Source organism: Petromyzon marinus, chromosome 19 (assembly GCF_048934315.1).
Source record: "Petromyzon marinus isolate PM22_M1 ecotype Great Lakes invasive population chromosome 19, UKy_Petmar_22M1.pri1.0, whole genome shotgun sequence".
Classification (NCBI taxonomy): Eukaryota; Metazoa; Chordata; class Hyperoartia; order Petromyzontiformes; family Petromyzontidae; genus Petromyzon; species Petromyzon marinus.
The window spans coordinates 11620492-11638474 of record NC_133685.1 but is presented as its reverse complement, the minus strand read 5'-3'; the positions used below and the strand labels follow the sequence as shown (position 1 = coordinate 11638474).

Below are 17983 nucleotides of genomic sequence, written 5' to 3'. Positions count from 1 at the left end.
GGGTCAGTCAGTAACATACTGCCTGAACCACGAAGCCAAGCGTAAAGACCGAAGACCAAAGATCGAGGATCAAAGAGATGTAGCGCTGACGGGTTCCATTCCAACAGACAGCCGCGATCGCTCTCGGGCCTTCCCTTTTATACTCCCGAGCGTGGCCTCGCTCCGCCTTCAGCCACGCCCCCTTCTGGATCTTTCCAGAAGGTTCTCGACCAAGCATCACGTGTCCATCGAGCCCCCGTTTGGGCCTCCTCGCTACCCTGTCCTGCTCACGTGCCCTCGGTTCACCCAGACTGTCTCGTCCTTACTTGCCCGCTCTCAGACCGTCACCAGATCTATGCCCCCGAGGGCCCGCTTGCATGCCATAGTTACTCTGGTGCCAGAGAGAGGCTCAAGACACAGTTCCACTCTTGTGACAGTAGCTGGCGCTAAACACCATAGTGACTCCATTTACGTCACTACACAAGTATTGAGATACTGACACCCAAGCGTATTGAGTACGTGTATAAGATAATGGCCCATTCACTAACGGTGTGCATGTGCAGCATTTCGTAAAGCCGTTGCTGGATGAAGGACTGTCTCCATGCTGTGCAGCCTGCTGCGTGGGTTACGTGACCATACATTACCATGCTGGAAAAGTGTGGGTTAGAAAGTCGCAGATACGGTACATGTGTAGTGACACATAATGGGTCACTACGGCGCCTCGCGCCAGTTCCTGATAGAGAGGGGAACTGGGAGTGTAGTAGCCCTCTATGCCAGCAGGGTACGCTATGTCATGGAAAGGGTCCCGAGGGGAGCATGGTTCTGGTGGCTGGCAGAGAGGGGGCATCTGAGGATGTAGCAGCCCGGTTGGCTGTCAAGGGCACATGACAAGACAGAGAAAGGATGTGGGCCAAAGGTGACAGAAGGGACACGTGGTGTGGGGCCCAGGACCTTCTGCTGAGTTCCAGAAGTTTTCGTGCTCAGCATCGTGGGTCAGGCAGTACGTCGACTGACCTGACCCGTTTATATAGCTACCCCGTGGTGGTTACTGGTTATGTAGTTATCCTGTTGTGGTTACTGGTTATGTAGTTACCCCTTTGTGGTCGTAGAATAAACGTGTTTCCTCCTGAATAAGTGTATCTCTCAAGTGAACCCACTACACATGGGTTTAGACAGAGTTCAATGGATTTGGCTGCACTGCCCTCTGCTGATCACTAAAAAGCACAGCACTGCGCAGGATTCTTTTCCTCGTGTCCTGCCACCACAGTCCGGTATGTTAATCCAGTATTGGACACATGGTGATATGGCCTGGTCTATAGCTCTGGCGAGGTCCTCCACGTTACACACACCAATATATGCCCCATGGTTTGTGTTTCACCACAGTCGTATGTGTCAGTGTCGTATTGTTTGACCTGTCCACTCCCATTTGAAGGCGATTTAAACAATATCCAGGTTTAATAATAGGGGTTTTCCCCTTTTTTCTGGCAACAAAACTGAAACCTTTTTACAAGGATTAATGTCTGCATTAACCACAATACCTGCAGTCAAAATGCAAACAAAAAACATACTATGATAATATATGCATTGTCCTTGAAACTGATTGGTCCACACCAAGGGACGGCTTTCTTTTGAGCCTCGACCCAATTGGTGCTCGACCAATCAGTTTCAAGGACAATGCATATATTATCATAGTATGTTTTTTTTTGCATTTTGACTGCAGGTATTGTGGTTAATGCAGACATGAATTCTTGTAAAGAGGTTTCAGTTTTGTTGCCAGAAAAAAGGGGAAAAACCCTATTAGTATATTTTGGTACTGGCAAAGGAGGTCTAATGAAATATCCAGGTTGACTGTGATCTTTCTCTGCACCAGTGGCGAGGAGTTTGGAAATGTTGATGTGCAGACATCCATGGCTATTGCCGTGTCGCATTCGCCACATTTCCAGTCGTGTAGACATCAGCGATTCAATTTTAAGTGGTTCCGTTGTGGTGAGGAAGCCTTTCCGTGATTCCAGGCGACTTAAAGCTACGTTGTGGTCATGTAGCGGATTGCCTATAGTGTCATCAACCTATTGTGGTCCTTCCACTTTTGCATGATACCACTCGCCTGATGTCCGGTAAACCGATTCCAGCGAGCACGTAAGAGCTTGTTACTTTTATGCATCCGGTATTGAATTAATCGGCAGCTGTAATTGAGCACAGGGTCAATATTCTTTACGTGAGCCAATAATATCCCACTCCGGACATGCATATTCAGTCGTAGAATAGCAACATGCGTGTGCTATTGTCAGTTTAACACGTAGGCTTTCGCGACCAATATTATTCATAATAAAGGATTTTGGGTTAGATCGCGTTATTTATAGATGTGTCGTAACCCTCCACCACCGGACTCAAATTAACAGAGCACTGAATGCCAAATCACGATCGCAAAGCAACACTGCTGAAGGCGATCAGATTGTTAAAACAATTAAAATGTCATATATCTCAGGAGTAACTGCCAAATTAGCCCGTGTTTTGCAAAAGCAAAACATTACAGTAAGATTTGGTACAGGACACAAAATTCAAAAACTAAATTTCGATTTAAAGCTTTCGTGACTGCAATGATTCATCTTCTTTGGTTCTTTTGGTAAAGTCACGTAGAATGAGAATAAAATAATAAATTGATAAAATAAAATAACTCAATAATATTCTCACGACGTTTCGGCCACAACACAAGCGGCCTTCATCAGGTGAAGGGACGAGACTGTCTGGTAGGACAGCGCTGGAGTGAAAGAGCCACGTTCAGATCACAACCTTTAAGCTGTGTGAGAGGAAACAAAGCGCCTTGACAAAGGAATTAGCATATAATTTAGCATTGAAATGGCTGAGTGATTAGCTTGTGACTGGTCACAGAAATAGCTATGTTAAAAGTTAAAGCATACACATCCGCAGAGGCACCCCTTGACAAAGGAATTAGCATAGAATTTAGCATTGAAATAGCTGAGTGATTAGCTTGTAACTGGTCACAGAAATAGCTACGTTAAAGTCAGAGCATACACATTCACCGAGGCACTTAGTACAAATCAAACAGGAGAATTTAGCATTGAAATAACTAGGCGAATTAGCATTGAAATAACTGAGTGATTAGCCAGTGACTGGTCACAGAAATGACTATGTTGAAGTCCAGGCCTACACATCTGAGCTATTCACAGTACTATATAGTGAACCAATAAAAAAACTAAAATATAAATTACCTTAATGTTATCAATAAACTCTATATTCTCTAATCAGCTAAGCTACCAACAATAAGTCGTTATATATTACAATATATATAACGACTTATCTATATTCTCCAATCAGCTAAGCTACCAACAATAAGGCACGTGACCAGGACAGGGTAGCGAGGAGGCCCAAACGGGGGCTCGATGGACACGTGATGCTTGGTCGAGAACCTTCTGGAAAGATCCAGAAGGGGGCGTGGCCGAAGGCGGAGCGAGGCCACGCTCGGGAGTATAAAAGGGAAGGCCCGAGAGCAATCAGCTAAGCTACCAACAATAAGTCGTTATATATTGTGATATATAACGACTTATTGTTGGTAGCTTAGCTGATTGGAGAATATAGATAAGTCGTTATATATTGTGATATATAACGACTTATTGTTGGTAGTTTAGCTGATTAGAGAATATAGAGTTTATTGATAACATTAAGGTAATTTATATTTTAGTTTTTTTTTATTGGTTCACTATATAGTACTGTGAATAGCTCAGATGTGTAGGCCTGGACTTCAACATAGTCATTTCTGTGACCAGTCACTAGCTAATCACTCAGTTATTTCAATGCTAAATTCGCCTAGTTATTTCAATGCTAAATTCTCCTGTTTGATTTGTACTAAGTGCCTCGGTGAATGTGTATCCTCTGACTTTAACGTAGCTATTTCTGTGACCAGTTACAAGCTAATCACTCAGCTATTTCAATGCTAAATTCTATGCTAATTCCTTTGTCAAGGGGTGCCTCTGCGGATGTGTATGCTTTAACTTAGCTATTTCAATGCTAAATTCTATGCTAATTCCTTTATCAAGGGATGCCTCTGCGGATGTGTATGCTTTAACTTTTAACATAGCTATTTCTGTGACCAGTCACAAGCTAATCACTCAGCCATTTCAATGCTAAATTATATGCTAATTCCTTTGTCAAGGCGCTTTGTTTCCTCTCACACAGCTTAAAGGTCGTGATCTGAACGTGGCTCTTTCACTCCAGCGCTGTCCTACCAGACAGTCTCGTCCCTTCACCTGATAAAGGCCGCTTGTGTTGTGGCCGAAACGTCGTGAGAATATTATTGAGTTATTTTATTTTATCAATTTATTATTTTATTCTCATTCTACGTGACTTTACCGAAAGAACCAAAGAAGATTCAAAAACTAGTATCTTGCACTAAAGGCGAATTACCTAAATTATCAACAGATGGTGTATATCGGATTAATTGTTTATGTGGCAGATGCTATATTGGACAGACGGGACGTAACATCAGCATAAGACTAAAAGAACACCAAAGAAATATTAAATGATCTCAAACACAACTGTCGGCAGTGGCAGAACCTGCTTGTCAACAAGGACACTCAATTGATTGTGATAACGTTGAAGTGTTGTGTAAAACTAATTATTACTGGTAAAGACTAATTAGAGAATCCATTGAAATTGAGAGAAATAGAAATAACTTTAATCGCTCTGACAGCTACAGGCTTAGTGCAGCTTGGAAGCGTATTATTAAATAATACATATTACAATTTCTTATAGGGGAAACACATACTAATTAACGGATTACTAACGTAGCATATAATCGCAATAACACACATTACAACTAATTACTAATCTACAACTCATTACTAATCATAACCATTAATTGATTACCAATCGATTATCAAATCACTGCACCTGAAATGAGTTAAATGATGACGTCACCCTGCTGCTCTATTTAAGACCGGGAGCAAGCGAGGGCTTTACCATTCTGGCGAATTGCCCGATGATGCTGGATGTAATTACCAGTGAAACGTCGTACTCAAACTGTAAATGTTGTGGATTCACTCTTCAACACACCGGTGGGCTAAAGTAGTGAACTATTTGTCTTTTGTAAATGTGATACGTTTTTGCTGATTGGCCGTGTCGGGTGGTGGAGGGTTACGACACATCTATAAATAACGCGATCTCACCCAAAAACCTTTATTATGCGTGTGCTATTGTGTTGGCTCAACCCCCATGTTGAGTTTGAAAGCTTCCCGAGTATGTTTGAAACTAAACAATGTTTTTTTTTTATTTTACCAACTAAAGCACACTGCACTTTATCGCTCTTTTTCAAAAGCAACCAGGCCATTTATGGCAGCCAAATGCTCTCTAAACGCATGTTGATTCTTAATGTGGAGGGAAAAACCCAGAAGACCCGGAGAAAAATCCACGGGGAGAGAGACAAGCAAACTCCAAATACAGGCATCAGGGTTGGGATCGAACCCACAACCTCCTGTATACCAGGTGAGGGAGATAACATCTCACCACCGCGGCATGTTCAAGGTGGTGGATTTGCCTCTTGCCTTCTTCTGATGTTGCATTAAAGGGAAAGTGTGCAGTCTAACGGCACTCCAACGTATTGAGCGATGGGTACCCTGTATCAGACCTTCTGGCTGTTGTAGTTTTTGTTCTGATTTATGTTTTACTTTAGTCATTGGTGAACCCAGGTTTTTCTTGCAAATAAGACATCCCCGGTATCTTGAGTTCTCAACATGGTTAAACAAAGTCAACGTGACACTTATCTGGGTCGGCACGTAATTGGTTCTTGGTGTAGTGTAGACGAATAAGCCAGACTTTGCAGATTAATTACTGGGCTTGGGCAGTGATACGATATTAAAAAAAACGAATGACTGGTGGTATTAGATTGAAGAGTAACTACGCATCCTCGTGGTAGGCCGTTTCACTATCGTCACCAGCTGCTCTACTTCCTGCATAATTCGACGTAGAAACGTCGTCTCCATCGTTGAGATCCTCAATTGTTATGAGGTGGTAATCTGTGGCCATGTTGTACATTTGAATGAGCCTCCCGGCGGTTCGTCGTGTCGTTCGCTGCTGTCAGGTCAACACGGCGCCTGTTGTCAGACCATTCTCAAAGCGTTCTTCGATATACAGGGTGGTCCAGATGTCTTGTGACCCCCATTCATTCTCTTAACCTTATAATTTTTTTAAAGTAAGGTTGATGAAAAGCAGAAATTAATATGCAAAGGAAAACAATGTTAGGGGTATTTTAATCGGGGGTCGCATGACATTTGGACCACCCTGTACAGTATTGAGCGATGTTGTGTGCATTACTTTCCTCTATAATACAGGTTTTTTGGGTTAGATCGCGTAAATATCTAAATGTGTCGTTATACCCGCCACCAACCGACACCCCAAATAGCAAGGGTTGTCACGTAAACATAACATGCCAATTCGTTGCTAGTAGAGCACACCGGTGAGTAGGACGTTTCGCCAGTAATTACAACCAGCTTCATCAGGCGACAGCCAGATTTGTGGAGAAGTCGACCTGTTTCGTTCCTTAGAGGCGTAGATGTGATGACATCACTCGTGCGCTCTTCTTGAGCGCAGTGGGGGGGGGGGGGGGGGGTTAATGAATGCATATAAATAAATGACTATGGGTATCCATTTCCACTTGAGTTACTTATATGGTAATCACCGTAAATTATGCATGCGCATTATGCGGGGCCATTTATCTTGTACTTCCTGTCCATTGTGTGTACTTAAATAGCCGTACCAACGGTAATCCCTATTGAAGTATGGTGGCCTGTATAGGCATGAATTTTAACAATGAATTATTTGATGATTCGCTTCTAAGCAGCACTAAGTCTGTAGCTATCCAAACGGTTACAATGATTTTTATTTCTCTAAATTTCGATAGATTATCTCATTAGTCTTGGCCAGTAGTAACTCTTTTTACCACCATAAATGTCCAGGCTGACACTTGCTTGTCTTTCAAATTACACTATTTAAAATTATTTGGTGATGTTGCGTTGGCAGTTGTGGCCAAGCACAACTAACTCGACACATCACACTGGCCTTAAAACACATTTGCCAGGCGGTCGGTGGTGTACACCTCGAATCCAGCACTGCGTGGAGACGACGGTTTTGTAGATCACAACAAATGTTGCAAAATTTCCTTCCCGTGAGCGTCGAGGGGCACCTGCCAATAACCCCGGCACGCCAGGGGAAGGCGGTATGGCAAATATCTATGAGGGCTCCACCTGTTCCGTCTGTGTGGGATTGAGTGTTTCCCCCTCGCACGCGTGCGTTTTCTCTGGGTGCTCCGGTTTTCTCACACATGCAACCACTAATTAATTGGCATATACCGTAACATCTTAATGTTTAGAGGGCCGCAGAGCTTGGGTAATTCGTTGGCAGCCGGCCTTCCTTCATGCCTGGTTTCTCACGTCTCCCGGGTCATTCTCACTCTTTGAAAGTCAGCGAATATTGCGTCCCGTTACAAGTTCAAACACTTATAACAGGGGAACAAATAGGCAACGTTTGAGGCAATGACCCTTCTTCATAGCACATTATCTTACACACTTCGCTTGCGTTGCAACCACTGCTGCTGACATTACGCACTCCCGGGGGGAAACAAATCCCTTGTGGTTGAAGGGGATGGTGTGAAATATTTTATTACATGCTTTTATTTTAAACACTCTCTTTGTTGTATCCTCAACTCTGTCTGTTGTATGCTCAACTCTGTCTGTTGTCGTAGCCTGAAATCTTGTAACTCAATTTTAACCCACTTCCCAATGTCATATCGACTGAAAACTTGGTATACCTATGTCATACTGACGACAATACTATATTATATCATTAAACATATTTATTTTGAAACAATCTTTTTTATATGTTATGTTTCGGCTTGGGTCTAATTGTCCACGCTCAACTGACGTTGGCTGTAAATCACCAAGGTCCCCTTACGTTGTGGCAAACTTCGGGGCCACTTCCTGGAGTCGTGGAGTTCTGACATTACTCGCTCAGTACATTTCATTAAAGCGTGTTTTAAAAAAAGTTTTTTTTTAAATATTAATTATTTTATGTATTTCTTCGTTAAGGCATTGACGTGCTCAGGGTGCCGATTGTTAACTCTGTTGATTTATTCATTTTGTTGCGGCTGTTCGTGACCCGCTCAAGATTCGGTTGCTTTCGACCATGCGCGCGGCCACTTGTAACTCAACATCTCCTAATCTCACTTCTGCACGTTGCATTTCACCGCGTCGGCTGCGTTCGCGTATGATGACCATTGCGGGCTCTACTCACGCGATCTAATCCCCCCAAACAAAAACGCCAATTGCGAATCATAATATCGGTCGCGAAAACCTACAACGGTGCTGGTTATATAAAGTTTTTACATTTCTCGGAGCGCTGTTAAGCCGATTGTCTATCGGAGCGTTTCTATTGGTTGGGACCGTGAGCGAAAACAGCCAATCGAGTTCGTGTTTACGTCGGCCACGTGGCAACGTCACAATATTTCTTTATGCTGCAGGAGGAATCCGCTGAGCCACGAAGCTCTTTGTTTAATACAGATGTTCAGTAGGGGCTGGTCGGAACGTTTACAACAATACAATAAAAGCGGACATGAAACAAAAGCGGAGACGTGCAAGTGGCCGAATCTTTGCCCATATATGGTGTCATGGCGCCACAGGGGGAACGTTTTAGGTGTTTTAGATCGCGAATTGCGATCCTGCCCCCATAACATCGATTCTGGTCTGTCAATTCGCCGTCCGCTAGAGGCTGTGTTATCTGGACATTTTCCGCTTTTATTGAAAATAAAACGCGTTTATTTTAACTTAAAACCCGCGGTTAACGGAGCAAAACTAAGGGGTTTTAATGAGATGTTTGCTGTCAGTCATTCTAACACGAGACGAGACTGCTATGCTGATTCGCTATACAAAAACATATTTTGTATGCCTTTAAAAAAGTGTTTTCACAATGTCTGATTTCATCATAGCTGCGTTTAAGTGTATTCTGATGCTGTATTTCATAATAAATTGAATTCTGTTCGGTTTATATTAAACTTTATTCAGTGAGTGCACTAACGACTATTGTGTTCCAATATTTTATTTCGTTTTAACTTGATTCTGTGAGTGTTTGTTTTTGTGTAATATTTCATCGAGTGACTGATGCAAGGCTGCAGGCCAATGTCAGATTTGATCAAAGCTGCGGATGTGTATTCATGTGTTCTATTTAATTTTTAACATCATTATTTCAGTATCTGATCTTGTACAAACCTTCATTCACCGAGTGCACATAAGACCAATGTCCATATAGTTTTTTGGGGTTTGGATTGTGTACGACGTTTCGCCAGTAATTACAAATAGCTTCATCAGGCTTCATCAGGTGCCTGATTAAGCTATTTATTGTTACTGGTGAAACGTCGTACTCGATCTAACCCAAACAACCTATATTATGGATGATATTGGTCACGAAAGACCGTTGTGTTGTGATGTTCTTTTCCTCCTTAAACTTGATACTTGGAGTGTTCCATTTCATATCTCCATATATATAAAAGGCAAAGTTGTGATTATGTGTGTCTGTTCAAAATGTTTAGCCTACTTCCCGACAAGCAACAAACTGGAAATTTGCCATGTGGGTACTTTCCAAACTGTACACCATGGAAATTTTTTAAAAATAAACTTTTGTTTGTTTTGGGAGTGGGGGGGGAGCTCAATAATGCATTTTTTTTGCACGGCAAGTGATCTATGACGTCAAATCTGTCACGTGACCCTCGCATGTGGAAGCGTAACGCATTGTGGTGTAGCGGTTAGCACGCCGCGCTACGAACCCGGCGACCCGAGTTCGATTCCTGCTCACGGCCACCACCGGTGACAATTATCTTAACCAGTCCTGGGCCTCCCCTAGGTCGACTCAGCCTCAAAAGAGTAACTGCTGTGGTGTGTCAACATTGCCACTGGGGAGACAAAGGCAGCCGGGCGTGGTGAATTAAGTCCCGGGCGAAGCCGGGTAGTAAAGCTAGTCTATTATAAAAGCCCGGCATTCCGTTTGTTCATCAACTAAATTATAAGAGCCTTTCAGAAGGACTGGATCAAAAAGTTACAGAAAGTGGACCCCCCCCAAAGATGTGGGGGTAAAAAGTTGATCCAACAGGGTTCCAAAAATTGTCGACTGCCTCGACCCCTCCAAAAATAAATGTTTGTATTTGTAGGAATATATGCCTACACATATATGCAATAGAGTCGATAGTATCTGGACACATTGAGGGGGTGAAGAAGAGGATACTAGCGGGGGCGACAGGCGAGTCGCAAAGCGGTGAGAAACCCTCATCAGGAGCTAGAATTTCGGCGGCCAAAGATGAGTCTTAAGAGAGGAACGAAAATTGGTTAGTAAAGTTGCTTGTTTAATGTGAATTGGAAGTTTATTCCAATGGAGGGGAGCCATGGGCGGCCGAAATTATTGTAAAAAAACATTCAGTGAGTGCATGCAACACCATTGTATTTAGACGTTAACTTTTTGTCAGTTTTTCATATTGTAGTGACATAGCACTGACTGTTGGACAGCAGCAGCAACTGCAGGTGGGCACTTAGAGCACATGCCGCTGAGCATATACGCGGGTGTCAAGATAGACCTCATTTGGAAGCCCCTGGAATCCTCTAGAACAGCGGTCCCCAACCTTTTTGGCACCAGAGACCAGTTTCGTGGATGACAATTTTTTTTTCACAGACCGGGGGGAGGGTTCATCATTGGGTCTTTCCCCCTTTTCAAAGAAGCTCTCCAGCGACGTTTGTTTTTTACTCATTTTGGCTACTAGGGGTTAGAGCTTGTGGGCTTTACCAAAACTGTGACTGAGACAAGTGCTCAGTGCGGGAAAGAGGCGCAGACGGAAGTGGTGAATAATAAAATCATGGGCGGGCCACGAACGGACTCACCGCTCTCACCTCCTGCTGTACGGCCCGGTTCCTAACCGGCCACGGACCTGAACCGGTCCGCGGCCTGGGGGTTGGGGACCCCTGCTCTAGAGGGTTCGAGAAGGGAGGCGCGCCTACGGCAGAGCCAAGCCACGCCGAGGGGAATATAAGCAGAGGAGAGCGAGAGCTCCGGGCTGCTGGTTCTGGGATTGGACTCGTCTCGTCGTCGCCAGATCATTGCGCGGCCGGATTGTAGTTGGCTGTCCCGGTTGACACCGCCGGTGCAACACGGGCAGGGTCGTGTCTGGGATGGGTCATGCGGCAGTGTGGTTGTGTGTGAGAGAGAGGGGGCCTGAGTGTTGTGGAGGGGTGTGTTGGAGAACCAAGCCACAACATTTACAATCGTGGCTTGGCTCTCCAACACACCGGTGTGCTGTACAAGTAACGAATTGGCATGTTCTGTTTAGATTTAAAGCTTTCGTGACTGCTAGGATCCATACTCTTTGGTTCTATTGGGTAAAGTCACGTAGATGAAAATAAAATAACAAAAAATAAAATAACAAAAAATCACGACGTTTCGGCCACAACACAAGCGGCCTTCATCAGGTGAAGGGACGAGACTGTCAGTGAGGACAGCGCTGTCCTCCAGACAGTCTCGTCCCTTCACCTGATGAAGGCCGCTTGTGTTGTGGCCGAAACGTCGTGATTTTTTGTTATTTTATTTTTTGTTATTTTATTTTCATCTACGTGACTTTACTCAATAGAACCAAAGAGTATGTTCTGTTTACATGACAAACCTTACTAGTTAGCTGTGTCGGGTAGTGGCGGGTTTAACGACACATTTATATTTTTACGCGATCTAACCCAAAAAAAACCTGCATTAAAGATTAAGAAAACATTAACTATAACCAAAGAGTATGGATTCCTGCAGTCACGAAAGCTTCAAATCAAGATTAAACATTAACTGTAGGTTTGCTATACTTACAGCTGGCTCCAATGTCCAGTTCACTGCTGCCACTTGCTGCCGATGTCGGTGCTGCTCGTGCAGCTGTAGGTACTGCTGTTGCAAGCTGTTGGTCCTGCTGCTGCCGCATGCAGTTGTTGGTTCTGCTGCTGCGGCTGTTGGTTCTGAATTGTGAACTATACTTTCTCATCGCAAATTTTACCTGCCATGAGATGGTAATGCTTTGATGATATATTGTGTAAAGCAATATTAAATTTTACCTAGAAATAACACAAGTCCAAATATTGTTTTTCAAGCACCTTCCCCACGCATCACTAATGCTAATGGGCATCATCGCTAATTCTCAATCGGCCAAGTCACAGTGCATTTCTGCTCTTCGCAACTGGATTACAAATATCGAACAATTTCTATAAAAAAACATTTTAGTACATTTTTACATTTAGCGCTTATCGTAAACCTTTTATGACAACAAATTATAAATAAACACCAAGGTCTGTCATTCTGTCATTGTGATTAACGCGGCACGGATTGGTTGAAGTGTGTCACGTGACCGCGAGTGAGCAGCCAATCAGAGGCGAGCCCCTAAAAAACATGTACGCCCCCCAGGTGATGTTGCGCCGTAATAAGGCGCTGTGGGCAGCAGATCTGCCGGCACGCTCACGGGCCGACAGGGGTGGGGGCTGATGAAACCCCCCCCCTCCATAAGACCCCTTAAGATAAGAGCCTTCCACCCCCCCCCCCCCCCCCGTAACCGGAGGTTGACACCCCAGAGCCCCCAGGGGTGGGGGCTGAGGGGGACGGAGACCTCCCCCACCACTTCCTAAGACCCCTCTAAATAAGATCTTCCAAATAATCCTAACAGTTCTTTCAGTGATTAATAAGTCATAGCTCCTATAGGTGAATGAAAATATCACAACTAAAGTTTAAATACATTTTCATTCATTCACATTAAAATTACATCGCGGGATCGTCAAAAAAGGTATGTAGAGTGAAAACTTTAAGTGAAAGCCACGTAAAGCCGCTGTTATTCGACTTATTGAAAGTCCTCAAGTACAGCAAAGCTGTGGTTTTCACACCTGATGATGATTGCTTGTGTTGCAGTCGAAACGTCGTGAGAATTTTATTGTTTTATATTTTTATTATTGTATTGTTTCCCTTCTACGTGACTTTACCGTAAGAACCAAGAATACACAGCAAAGCCGTTCGCGTTCTTTTTACAGTACTCTACAATAATACTTTTCAATAATGCTTTTGACGGTAAACCACACACGTGCACTACACACACATCTATTACGTACGTACGGACATACACACACGGTTCTAATTACATTAGTACTGTAGTTTTTTTGGTGCTTAAATACACTGCTGGATGAAGGCCCACTGCATGCTGTGCGAGTGGATCGCAAGAATTTACTCGACTAGTCTGTTGGGGGCCGCCGCAGGCTGTGGTTGTTGGGGGGCGCCCCCGAACAACCACATACTATTTCTCGATTTGAAGCTTTCGTGACTGCAAGGATTCATACTCTTTGTTTTTTTTCGGTAAAGTCACGTAGGTAAAATAAAATAAATGAAAACAACTAAATTAAATCACGACGTTTCGGAGGCAACACAAGCTTCCGTCTTCAGGTGGAAACCGTCACAGCAAAATTGCTGTATCAAGTGAAGAGAGCTCTAAGATACCCGAGATTATATAAGGTTAAGGGGGTGGGGGGGGAGGAGCCAGGAAGGGCCGTGGGGGGAGCTAAGTTAAGCCGCCTTTTGTTATGCTGCAGGGGGTTAGGGGGGACGGAGAGGCGATGGCGAGCGGTGATCGAAAACGAGCGCAACCAACTGGAAGAAATGGAAATGGCTGTACCAAATTCGCGAGCATAAATCAGATTTGAAACACGGCAGAACGAATTATTCGGCCGTAGCTGATCATTGTTTCAACACAACGGGTTCTCATGACATACAGTACCCTGGTGTCTACAAACTAAGTTGCCTCTGTGATAGTAGTTACATTGGAGAAACCAAACGACATGTCTCGGACCGCATTCGTGAACACAAAGCAGACCTTAAACACGGTAGGACCAACACCTCGGCTGTGGCAGATCACTGTTATAATTCAGTAGGCTTACATGACATTGACTTCTCCAAGACAGAGGTTCTTTGCAAGCCATCTGGCTACCATGAGAGATTCGTTCATGAGGCTATCCACATATACAAACACAGAGACAATTTCAACCGAGAAGATGGATTCTGGCTAAGCAATCATTGGAAGGATTTGATCAACCATTTCGGGTCTTAATTGATTGTTCACGCTTACGGTGGCTTTCAGACAGCATATATTAATTTTTCGTATCCCCCCTCCTCTTTTCCGAACATAGATGGACTCGTCCATCTAAACAAACTGTCAAATCGCTATCCGTGGTGCTAACGTTTAAAAATAAATACAAACTGCCACTTCTTTCAAATGTTTCTTGCCGTTGGTTTTCACACCTGATGATGACTGTGTTGCAGTCGAAACGTCGTGAGAATTTTATTGTTTTATAAATATTTTATTATTTTATTGTTTCCCTTCAACGTGACTTTACCGAAAGAACCAAGAATATGAATCACTGCAGTCACGAAAGCTTTAAATAAAAAATCTCATGATATTGTTTTCTCCGATACCAAAGTACTCTGCAAACCTCCCGGATACAACCAAAGATGTGTCCATGAAGCCATCCAGATATACAAACATAGACACAACTTCAACCGAGAGGATGTTTTTAAATTGAGCAATCATTGGAAAGATGTCATCAACCAAGTCAAACTTTAGCTGCCTTATAATTGTGCAGCCATTTCCATTTCTTCCAGTTGGTTGCGCTCGTTTTCGATCAGCGCTCGCCATCGCCTCTCCGTCCCCCCTAACCCCCTGCAGCATAACAAAAGGCGGCTTAACTTAGCCCCCCCCCCACGGCCCTTCCTGGCTCCTCCCCCCCCCCCCCTTAACCTGTATATAATCTCGGGTATCTTAGAGGTCTCTTCACTTGATACAACAATTTTGCTGTGACGGTTTCCACCTGAAGACGGAAGCTTGTGTTGCCTCCGAAACGTCGTGATTTAATTTAGTTGTTTTCATTTATTTTATTTTACCTACGTGACTTTACCGAAAAAAACAAAGAGTATTAACCACATACTATGTTGTTTGGGGGCCCCTATGGCGCTTATGGCGCCCCCAACAACCTAGTTTGTAATAACAACAATAACATGGTATTTTTTTTATATATATGTCTGCATGTAAACATATCGTGCAGATTAATTGCAAACATTAAACATGTGTGAAAATGCTCTGAAGCCGTGATAGGATTAGTTTAAACGTACTAATTACAGATCAAAGTGATTCGATTATTCATCTATTGATGTAAATGATTGGTGACGCAAGACCAGTTTCAGAATTGACGGTAACGGTCTACAAATGGTAATGTCGACTTTAAATAAATTCGAATAACTATGGTAGTGTGCTAGAACCTACAAACGTAGATGTTCACTACATGCGAAATGGGTGACAGCAGGTTCCCAATAAGTGAGAAATTTTTAACAACAAAGATGGGCACTTTCCAACTAGACGACCTTACGTTTCGTGTGACGAGTCTTCTGGGAAATGGTGTCATGACATTCTCCCACAGGCAGTGGTGTAAATGCTGCCGAATACGCTCCTTTTCAAAAAGGTAAGCTGGTTGGGTCCAACCACACGCCAAAGTAGTCACAAAGGCGGCAAAAAGGACACAGTCTGAAAAATTTGCTTGCCGCTGTACAATGGCTTTAAATTTGACAATTTGCTCAGTGGAGGAATTGTTGCATTTTGCAAATGTGCTGGACAGCTATCGTGTTGTGTTTTGCGTCAAACCATCCGAGGGCTGTCATACACTTTACACACTAGTCCGTTGAGGCCTGTATATGTTTGAAAGGACAATCCAGTGGTTTCCACGCAAATTCCACAATCTGAACAAACTCTGCCTTGCATACACCGATTTCGCATTTGAGTAGGCGCTCCTTGAAATGAGGGCAAGTCTGTAGATCCGTCTATGGTCGAATTGAAAATCTTCGGCAAAGCCATGACCTTGTCAATTTCGATGTCCATCAACCAATAGGCAGGGTCAAGTAATTTGTGGATCTCCTCTGTTTTAAATACACATTTACGCATGTCCGAGTATTGGCTGTAGCGGTGTGGGCACTGCCTTGATAGACCGCTCTCTCTCTCTCTCTGGCATTCCTCAAAGCTTTCAGCCCATTGCTGAGCATCCTGTCATCCCTTTCCAATAAAATGTCCTACCCGTGATCCATCTGCGTTTTTGTCAGCACACCCAATGGCCAGAAGAACCATAACACCACTGCAGAGCTTCGTTTTTCGACGTCGTTCACACAGAAACGAATCCATTTTTCTGCCATTTGAAAAAAAAAAGCTTCTCTTCCACGGCTTGAAACGTTTCTGCGTGTTTTTTTTTAATGAAATATTCGCTGTCTACCTAGCAGAAGGGGCATGCTGCTTTGCTGCAATTTTTTTTTTTTAAATGTCCTCATGTGTCCAACCCATTTCTATATGCAGTTTAATGATGTGTGTGTAGACCAAAACAATAAACGTACCTGTACTTTCCTCGCAGCGCGGTGTCGTTGGTTAATTCAAAGGTTCGAAGCGTCTCTGGAAATAAACGTGCCGTGGTCAACAATCGCCATACAAGGTCTTTCTTGTCCGACTCTTAAGCAAAGCGACGATGCACAAACATACAGCGCCGTACAGATAGGCTCGAATGTGCAGACGTTATAAGCACGTGCTCATACAAATAAAACATTTCAAATTTAAGCACAACAGTAGTACTTACTGGGTAAAAATTTAAGATAAAATCGAAGTTAAAGACTGTACTTACTGCGTTAACTTTAATATGAAAACGGGCACAGTTTTAGGGGCCGTCCATAAATGACGTCACGCGATTTTGGACGATTTTTGACCCCCCCCCCTCTCGTCACACGGCGTCACAAAAAGTCAGACCCCCCCCCCTCAAATATGACGTCACAAAGCTCTGCCCCCCCTCCCCACAAAAAAATAAAACATGCTTCAAATCGCTTTAAACTATTGTCATTGTAGTGCGTAATTAATGTGGCACTGCACTCTGATGTTGTAGGAGAAAACATTTATTAAAAAGTCTATTTAATTAAGTAGAACTTGGCTATATTTAAAGTTGCGCATTTTGATGTGACGTCACATTTCTCCCCCCCCCCCCTCGTCACACATCGTCACAAATGTCTGACCCCCCCCCCCTTAGGTGCGTGACGTCATTTATGGACGGCCCCTTAGATGAAATCGAACATTGTTAAACACTGTACTTGCTGAATACATTTTAATATAAAAACGGACAGAGTTTAAGATAAAATCAGACATAGTTAAAGACTCTAAAATTCCGCGGGCAAATCATTGAGCAAAATAAATTACATGTAATCAGTAGCAACGATTTATCAATAACTTGTCATCAACGGCAACAATTAATTGCTGGATCGAGATGATCACGAAATCAATAACATTTCATCAATGGCATCGATTGATGGATCGAGATGGTCACTGAATCAATAACATGTCATCAATGGCAACGATTAATTGTTGGATCGATATGGTTACGTCACGGTGAAGTGACACGCCCCCCCCCCCCCTTATGTCCCCTTACTTTGATTGGCTAAGCGTTGCTTTTATTTCCCGTCCGATTTAATCGTATTACAAAGTATTAGCGAAGGTAAAAAAAAATCACTTTAAACACACCTGATGATGATTGCTTGTGTTGCAGTCGAAACGTCGTGATAATTTTATTGTGTTATTTATTTTTTTATTCTCATTCTACGTGGTGACTTTACCGAAAGAACCAAGAATATAACAAGGACACCATCAACCAATAGCGAGCACGGCTCGCTTGTACGTGCTACGATTTACAAAAGCCAAGCCCGTCAGGTTTGGTGGGGGGGCAACAACAACAACAAGGAGGAGGAGGAGCAGAAGACGCGAGAGAGGGAGGTGGAGAGAGCGCGTCGGCGCGTGACGTCACCGGGGGTGGGGTGAAGCGGTGGGCGGCCATCTTGGTACAGGAAGAGGGCAGCGCGCGCGTCGGGTTGGACTCGGCCGTGT

The 17983-nt window shown here is 43.6% G+C and overlaps 1 long non-coding RNA gene across 2 annotated transcripts in view; it reads right to left on the bottom strand.

The window, feature by feature from the left end:
- Positions 1-17877, bottom strand: part of LOC116943731 (uncharacterized) — a 33037-nt gene extending 15160 nt beyond the window's left edge. The window contains exons 1-3 of one of the 2 annotated variants that reach the window (XR_012942214.1): positions 17624-17877; positions 16459-16513; positions 11872-12052 (exon numbers count right to left, since the gene is read on the bottom strand). This is a non-coding gene — a long non-coding RNA (uncharacterized LOC116943731). The remainder of the gene's footprint in view (positions 1-11871; positions 12053-16458; positions 16514-17623) is intronic. The other variant, XR_004402993.2, reaches the window with a different exon arrangement.
- Positions 17878-17983: the final 106 nt, after the last annotated feature.